Below are 10,049 nucleotides of genomic sequence, written 5' to 3'. Positions count from 1 at the left end.
GATTTAAAATACTGTTTTGTTTGGAAGGAAATTCAATCAACATGTTTGTTACACCTCAAGGAGACACAGGGTGTTTTTTCATATGGATGGCAGGACACAGATACATGTATTATCAATTGGAACACACAAACAAAAGCACAAAGCAAAAACAGTGCTATCTGACCCTAAAGCAGTGGTCCTCAAAATGGGGGGCGTGCCCCAGAGTCCTGCATCGGGTCGGGTATCCACGGGTACCCGACGGGTGAACCGCAAAAAAGGTGATTTGCGGGTGGTATTTTTTCAAACGCTTTTTTCCGGGTTCGGTTCTGGGTAAAACAAAGATGATGCGGGTCGGGTTGCGGGTGTTGCATAATAAATATATTTAAATAATAATAATTTAGTTTAATGTTTAAATCCTCAGACCTCTCCCCCGCGGGACCGAGCATAATCATAACCTCTGCAGCGCATCTATCTGCTGCTGAGCGCGCCACATTCTGAATGGCTGAGGTGAAGCTCTCTAGCGGAGAATACAGCATTTTCAATAACTCTTCCTCAGGAGCGAAATCCAACGTCTGGGAGGCTTTTGGTGTCATCCTAGATGGAGAAAATAACCAACATCCCACGCTTTTTGAGCCAAATATGCAACTGCGTGTGTTAATAATTACACGTTTTCACTGCTCATATATATGCGGGTTCGGGTCGGGTTGCGGATCTTGTGCCGGCGGGTCGGGTCGGGTTGCGGAACTAATTGGCAATATGTGCGGGTAGCGGGGCGGGTTCGGTATTGCACGTCGCGGGTGCGGGGCGGGAGCGGGTCTTGAAAATCAGACCCGTGCAGGACTCTGGCGTGCCCCCCCCAGGGGGGCGCAGAGGCATGACAGGGGGGGCGCGAGAGACCAGGAGGAAAAATTGTTATTACAAAAAAATATATATATATTGATTCGAAAATAATATGATACAGTACTATTACGTCTGGGTCTCTATGTTTCATTAAAGTTTGGCTCTGTGTGTGTGTGGAATGAGCCATTTTGTGTGTGTGTGTGCGCGAGCGAGAGAGAGAGAGCGCACCGGTACCGGAGATCGTTGTTGTTAGCTTCTGGTGCTAGCGAGCTACGCTAACGGATATAAGGAGTTTTTTCAACAACAAAGTGGAGGAGAGTCCTCTCCTGAGAGACTAAGTGAGCTAAAGAACTCTCTCAGTGTTATCTCAGTGGGTCTCAAACGTTTTGGTCACCATTAATGTAAACAATTATTTCCGGGGCACACGTTTATATGATCATTATAGTTATAAAAAAATAAGAGAATAAATGAAAAACAGGTATGAAATACTATATGACATTAAAAAAAGAATAAAGTTTAAAAGGGTGATTTGTAAAATATCCATAAAGAAATAGTAAATCTGTTTACAGTTCTGTTCGTTCTGTTTCATATGGGTGTTGAGAGATGTATCCATAGATCTCTTCATTTTGCTCTCAAAGTGCACCAGATTGATGATTTTAACTTCAATATTTAAAAAAAATCTTCCCGGGGGAGCTTGCCCCCGGACCCCCCTATGTGAGGTCCACACACCACCTATAAAAATAGCACTTTACCCCTGCTTACACCTATATGCCGTGAGCTGATTATCGAGCCTTCATTGTAACAGTCGCGGGTACACTGTGTATTTGCGTGGGGATTGTTGCAGTAGAAAATTCCACTGTAGCGACAGGTACATTAATTGGAAACCCTAAATGTTTGAGCACCCTCTATGAAACGTCAAGCTACCCCACAGCACACCAAAATCAATCTCTGGCGCTACCACTGAGCCTGACTGTTTGTGTTGGTGGGGGGCCCGACTTTCTTTTTTCTCCAAAGGGGGGGCCTGACAGAAAAAGTTTGAAAACCACTGCCCTAAAGAGACAGAACTGTGTTTACCTGAGCACAGTGACTGTTGGTAAACACAGAACCACCCTGACCCGGTACAGACTCAGTGACTGTTGGTAAACACAGAACCACCCTGACCCAGTACAGACTCAGTGACTGTTGGTAAACACCGAACCACCCTGACCCGGTACAGACTCAGTGACTTTCGGTAAACACAGAACCACCCTGGCTGTCAGTAAATACAGAACCACCCTGACCCAGGACAGACTCAGTGACTGTCAGTAAACACAGAACCACCCTGACCCAGTACAGACTCAGTGACTGTCAGTAAACACAGAACCACCCTGACCCGGTACAGGCTCAGTGACTGTCAGTAAACACAGAACCACCCTGACCCAGTACAGACTCAGTGACTGTCAGTAAACACAGAACCACCCTGACCCGGTACAGGCTCAGTGACTGTCAGTAAACACAGAACTACCCTGACCCGGTACAGACTCAGTGACTGTTGTTAAACACAGAACCACCCTGACCCAGTACAGACTCAGTGACTGTTGGTAAACACAGAACCACCCTGACCCGGTACAGACTCAGTGACTGTCAGTAAACACAGAACCACCCTGGCTGTCAGTAAACAAAGAACCACCCTGACCCAGTACAGACTCAGTGACTGTCAGTAAACACAGAATCACCCTGACCCGGTACAGGCTCAGTAACTTTCAGTAAACACAGAACCACCCTGACCCGGTACAGACTCAGTGACTGTCAGTAAACACAGAACCACCCTGACCCAGTACAGACTCAGTGACTGTCAGTAAACACAGAACCACCCTGACCCAGTACAGACTCAGTGACTGTCAGTAAACACAGAACCACCCTGACCCGGTACATGCTCAGTGACTGTCAGTAAAAACAGAACCACCCTGACCCGGTACAGACTCAGTGACTGTCAGTAAACACAGAACCACCCTGACCCGGTACAGACTCTGTGACTGTCGGTAAACACAGAACCACCCTGACCCGGTACAGACTCTGTGACTGTCGCTAAACACAGAACCACCATGACCCGGTACAGACTCTGTGACTGTAGCTAAACACAGAACCATCCTGACCCGGTACAGACTCTGTGACTGTCGGTAAACACAGAATCACCCTGACCCGGTACAGACTCTGTGACTGTAGCTAAACACAGAACCACCCTGACCCGGTACAGACTCTGTGACTGTCGGTAAACATAGAACCACCCTGACCCAGTACAGACTCAGTGAGCACAGCCTACAAAAAACAATGGCTCCCAAAAGAGGAGCGCTTCTGCCAGCTGCACTTTTTGACAGAAAGCATAACTCCAACCAATCCGAACACAATATTTCTCTAAATTTAAAAACAAACATCCTGCATTTGACCACATGACAAACATCCAAAAAACCTTATATTGAAGGTTTCAGTTCACTCCAGTCACATCAACAGTAGTAGCCTATGCAGTTTTAGTTTGACTTCCTTATATTTGGAGCTTTGACACATCTGCCAGAAATACATTGAATGGTAGTGTGTTCGTGGCAGTCAAGCACAGAACAATAACAGACAACATCCTGTTTTCCATCAACTCCCTCTGTAAAAATGTAGAAGCTCCGCAAACTAAAAAGAAATACAGCAACCCTGTGACAACTCAGTGTTTTGATTTGTGGTTCAAATAATGTTACTGATTTATGTAATGAAGAAAGAGTGTTGGGAGTTATGTGAGCCATGTGAGACATATACAGATAAGTAACCAACCTCCTCTATAACTTTCCTTTATGGAGGCAAGAGACTGCTTTGTTGCCATGGTGAGTTCAGCACTGATTGGTGTAGAAAAACACAGCTCTTATCCACTTAAAGGTAGGGTATGTAAGTTTGAGAAACCGGCTCAAGATACACTTTTTGTTATATTCCATGGAATGCTCTTAAAATCCCGATAGCAATGAATATCTTAAGTGCTTTGACAAAAAATCCATACAAAAATGTCATCTGTGGAAGCCGTAGTACTGTAAAAAGCACGACCAATCATCTGAGCCGGCCCGGCTAAAATAACTGGATGGCCTACCTGCCTGTCAGCCTTCCATCTGTGCACAAACTTATCTCGTGCCCTGATTGGTCACGTGCGCGTTCATGTGTGTTGGAGGAGGGGCTCTGTAAGGAAGAGGCAGATTTTCTCCGGTCATGTATTTTCAAATTCTAGCGATCTCGAGCCGGTTTCTCAAACTTACATAGGTCCTACCCTACCTTTAAGCAAACTTTATATTTTAAATATTATCACAATTATCTACTTGTGAATTCCAACTGAAAGGAAAGTGATACCTGGCATTGATGGCAACCATTAGTTCCTCCAACTTTAATGTACTATTTAGGTGGTTAGGCCTACTGACTTAAGAAAACACATGATCAGGGCTTCACTGATATCCCGACAAATGTACTGATAGTGAAGTGAGAGGTTGTTTTGTTTTAGAAGTCTTTTCCACATGTAAATATTGTTCAACGTTTTACTTTTTTATATTATCTTTGTGTTTTCCTTGCCAGTTTTGTGTAACATATCCGCTGTATTTAGATTCCTTGTCTAGTGAGTCATTGTGAGTAGAGCTCAGCCTAACAGCCACACCCTTCCCTTTTGATCTTTTGAATTTCAATGGCCACTCAAATAGCACAAGTAGCCACTCAGATGTGAATCATCAGTCTATCATCAATTCACAATTGGGCCTTAGAATTAACCTAATGCCAGAGGCTACATGTTTAAATCCACCTCCATTAGAATTTCTTAAAGCTGTATTTTTGCTCTTCTTACATGCATGAGACTTTCATCCATAATCACCTGTTTTGTCTCTGTAGCTAAGCAAACATTCTACTTCAGACTGGACCTAAATAAAGGTTCTTAAAAAAAGTATTTCTGCCATCATGTTCTCAAATGCACCTTGGTACTATACTGGAAGCCTCTACACTTGGGACTCTCTTCCAAAGTCATCTGAAGTCAGAAGGTATCTGTTCCATCTGCAGTCTGTAACTGAGTGATGATGCACACTCGTAAACCACAGTTAAGCACAGCAGATATGCAGGTTACATTTCATATAGCCAGCATCAATATGAAATTATTAGACAACATTAAAGTGGGTAAAGTATAGTGAATGTGATAAGCCACGATTGTTATAGCCTTTAATCCACCACATATATAATTATATATATTTTTATCACCACATACCCGAAGGGTGTGTTTGGCACACGCCAGACTCACTGCCGATTATTTCATGAGTTCCTCAGTTTCCTCTTTTAATTTTTACTTTACTTTATTGAGACAAATAAACGTGCAAAAAAGCCTTGTGCATATACTTGAGTAAAACTTAGTATAACTGGTGTCTAGCCAAGGGAAGTAACACTTGTAAGAAAACATATTTTTAAAGGATAGGAAGTTACATACAAATCTTGAAAAGTTTAGTGTTTATATGTTTTATAGGTTTGTTTAAACATTCCGATATTGGGGAAATATATTGTATAATATGGACATTCAGCTAAAAAAGTTTGGCTTTTTGCTTGAGAATTTAAGAACATATAATGAAATCAAAATATAGACAAACGATTAAAGATGAATCCAAAAGAACTGTGAACAGAGATTCCTGTAACATTCAGTAAATGCAAACACATTTTTTTCCCTTGAGTCATGAGGGTAGATATTGTGACGCAGCAGCGCTTCTCTCACTAACTGTTGGATCCAAACCTTTTGTTAAGAAAGGCGCACATTTTCTCACACAGAAAATGCATAGGCAAAGAAACATACTTGCTATTAGAATTAAGTTCATTGCTTAAAATCTATTAAACAGCCATCCTGTGGAGGGAGCACGTATTTGTGTTTGCATTCAGAAGATTAGATGCTGCCCTCTTACGTTACTGTTTGTTAAATGCTTTTCCTAACAGATTTATATTTTTTTCTGCATTCCAATCAAGTGCAGACGTTCCATCAGTGTTTCCTTTGTTAGGCTAATTATCCAGATAAAGTAATTTGGACTGAATAAAAACATTTCTCCAGTTGCTCCCAGGTCTATGAACAGCTTCCTCTGTTAAATAGAGTCGTTCCTGCACTGTGACAAAAACATGGTCACTGATTGTCTAGGTATGATAACACAGTAAAATACTCACAAGCGTCATTAATACACACAATATTCCCCTTTGTAATTGTGGGGAGTGCACACACCACAATAATGTTTGAGTCACACTCACATTTCATATCCACATCAGTAATAAGAATGTTTGGAAATAATCACACTAGTTTACTGTCTATTTTAAATTAGTCCATTTATGCATACTAATCTCCAAAGAAAGTGTTGCGCTCGAGTGTCATCATAATCTAATGACCTCTCCTCCACAATCCCTCGCTCTGAAAAAGAGCTTCTTCTTCTTCTTTGGTGCTTAATGCCATCTGTCCTCCGTTATTTTTTGCATTAGTGCCATCTCCTGGAACTAGTCCATTACTACTTCATCTTCATCTAGATCCCTTTTCCAGTTTCTCCCAAGAAGTCAAACAAAAGTTTTATTTATTTCCTTTTCCCGACATGCTCTAAAATATTTTTTACTGATGTTTCTGTTCCTAATATCAGTTACCATCACTTTTATTTCTGCCTTTTATCTCCTACATCTCAAGTCGGGGGCTTAAAGTCTGCTACCGAGCCTAACACGGAGCGAACCTCCCACCCTGCGAAGTAAAAAACTAATCTGAAGTTGAAATTCCAAATGTATAGTTAAACGTGTTGTTCTGTTTAGAGTTGCAGGTTTGGTTGTTTTAGATGCAATTTACAATTTCACTCAAAAAAACACAAACAGCCCCCACCACCTTTGTTTTTACATTTATTCTATAAATTAAGAGTTACTTTTCAAATACATATAAATGCCAATGAATAGGCAAACAACAGTTTTATAAATATTTATTTTATTGCACATAAAAAAAACGTGATTATTGAAAGAAGGAAAAAAGAGATCTTAGATTTTAGGCTAGTCAGGAGTGTTGACAAAACACTAGTTGAAACTTACGGTGGCCGGCAGGTGCAAACGCGGAACAACGGCCAAAAATGCATACATAAGCAGGAAACAGCTGCAAATAATGAAATGAAAAACAAACAAATCCTGAAAACAAATACAACAAAAAAAACGCTGCATTTACAGAAATAATGCAAATTAAATACAACACACAAACCCCAAAAACAAACGCAGCAGAAAAACACTGCAAATCCAAAAACAATATGCAAAGTCAAAAACACATACAAACCCAAAAACAGATACAAGCCCAAAAACACACAATGCTCCAGGCCTCTGGTCAGACATAGAGAGAAGGACGAGAGTGATGGAAATTGAAGCCAGAGGAAACATATGGAATGCCACGAACCACGCCCCGTTCATTTGCATATAAAGAATGGAAATGTCTCATCATGAAATACAAGTCACCTGAAATAAATAAATGCGTCATTATGAAATACAAGTCATCTGAAATAAATAAATATCTCATTATGAAATACGAGTCTCTTGAAATAAATAAATGTGTCATTATGAAATAAAAGTCCCATGAAATAAATAAATGTGTATTTAAATGTACATGTATACATATTTATTGCCTAATTTATTTATTTCAGAATTTATTTCATAGGCATATTTATATATATATGTATTTATTTAATTATTTATTTATGTATTTATTTATTTATTTATTTAATTTTGGCTTAAATGGCATTCCATAGAAACAAAGTTGATCGAAGTGGACAAAGTCAATATATAAGAAGGTAAGTTTTGTTTTGTTTTGATCCAAAGAGCGTCATATTTACTCAGCTAGCGTTAGCTTGTTTGGTAAAAGAGCTTGCAAGTCAGTTTTGCCGTTGCAGGAAAGACGAATCAATGAATAATAATGAAAAATAGAATCTCACATCCCATCTTCAGAGCAATCTGACTATTATAACATTAGCGTTAAGAAAGCTTACGTAAATGTCTGCCACAACATAAGTAACCGGATCAAAGTAACATTACGTAACCTACAGTCCGCGGCACTGTGAGTGCAGACGTCGATGTGTCCCATTATCACATCATATCACATCCTAATGTATCATATATTTCCTTATCTGAGTCAGCTGAGCGGTATCTGGCCTTGCAACACTTACAGTGTCACATACTATATGCAGAAGTATTATTTTAAGCAACACATTAAGTTGACGAAACACTTGAGTCAAATGTAATTAAAGTCAGATCCACTCGTGTCTTAGACGGGGCATATCATAAACCTGTTAATGTATGCATTCAAACACTTTTTCTATTACCAGCTGTTTTCACCTTGCAGGTGCAACTATGTGGCTTTTATCCTGGATAAAGTGTTTAAGTCATGGATGTTTAAAGTTTAACTTCTTCATATTTCACCAAGCGGCAAACTCTGGGGAATAACCGGGACGCCAATACGGAAGTGCCACACACTGCAGTTCATATATTGGCCGATAGGCGATGGCTGCAGAAAGGAGCAATTTCCATAGACCCCCCATGTTAAAATGCCCAATTTTACAGCAGAAAAAAACATGTTTCTACCCCTGGCTCCATACATTGTATTATCGATATAGTTAGATTCCACCTTCATGATTATGGATCTGTGAGTGAATTGTTTTTTAACACGACCCTTTTATTTATATTAGGTCTTAAAGTTTTTGCATAAATTAGGGCGTGGTCACATTGAGTGACGGCTCTGTGAAGTGACTGCTGTTGCTAGCTTCTTGTCTCTCTGCTACCTGCTCCGTGAAGCTAGCTACAGGGACTCTGCCTGGTCAGTTCATCCAGGAAACACAACTTGAAGCCGGCCGTGGTTGTTTGTTCTTCATGCTTATATATCGGACTATTGTGACTCGCTCTGGGGTTAAAACATACGGTGCATGAATGCGGTTTTGCGGTAAGTGAAATTCGAGTGCTTCATTTATGTGTTAATGATTTTAATCAGCTACGTAATGAATGTTAAGCCTTGGGTTAGCGTGTAAGCGAGTGGTAGCTACATCGGTCCTAACGATGCTAATCGTAGCCTCCAAGTTAAAATCATAGACTGTATATATAAAGGTTAAAACGAAATAGACAAGTGTTAAGCGTTAAGTGGGATAATACTGTTGAACAAACGGCTTCTGTTTGAGGTTGATAAAATAAGGTCATCCTTGTAACTTAGAGAGATATTTTATTATGTAGGTAGGAACTGTATGCATCGCTAAGGTTATATTTAAATTGGCTAAGCTCAAGTATGTAAACAAGCTAATGTCGAAGTAGTGTATGTGAAATCAACCTCACAATATATTACAATTATTAATGTCATATTTCAAGATGATTACTTAGATATTACAATATGGTTGGTTGAGTTGGAGTTCATTATTGAGCTTACACGTTAACATTAGGGGTGCACCGAATGGGAAATTCATGGCCGAAACCGATACCGAAAATAGGGAACAGTTGGCCGAAAACCGAATGCCGAAAGGCCGAAAATGATTAATAGAAATATATATATATATATATAATGTATAACATTTTTACCAATGTTGTTCAGCTAGCTGATTATGGAAAAAGACATGATTATGGCAAAACTTAACTTAAATAATAATTAATATTATGGGTCCATAAAACATTTATTCAGCACTTTTGAATGCATACAGTACATTAATTCCAAGTCAAGTGCATGTTCTTTTCTCTGTAGGATAACTACAACAAAGTGCATTCAGAACAAAGCCAAGGTGCTTTAAAACTGCATAAACATCTAGGCCAGTAGGCCTACAACAAAATAGTGTAAATAAAGACTTTAACAGCCAGGCCTTCAACAACAACAAATGCACCTATAAGTTTGGTAACCTAACGTGTTGTTGTGATAACGTAATCAAAACGCGGCGACAAGCAAGGCGCGCGACCATGCTCGCGCGACCATGCTCGCGGCTGGCTCACGGCTCTCAGAGAGAGAGGCGCGGATTGCGATTTGTAAAACGTGTTCAGCTGACATTTCTCGAGGGGGTGTAACTGCAAAGACTTTCACCACTTCGGGATTACTCCACCACTTGAAATCAAAACACCCGGACAAATATGCGGAGTATGATCAACGTAACCCTGTTCTCTGACATTCGGCGATATTTTTTCGGTGCTAAAACCCTTTCGGCCGAAAAACGAAAGTGCCTTTTTAACCATTTTCGGCCGATAAT

Source organism: Notothenia rossii (assembly GCF_949606895.1).
Source record: "Notothenia rossii genome assembly, chromosome: 11".
Taxonomy (NCBI): Eukaryota; Metazoa; Chordata; class Actinopteri; order Perciformes; family Nototheniidae; genus Notothenia; species Notothenia rossii.
This window is presented reverse-complemented; position numbering follows the sequence as displayed.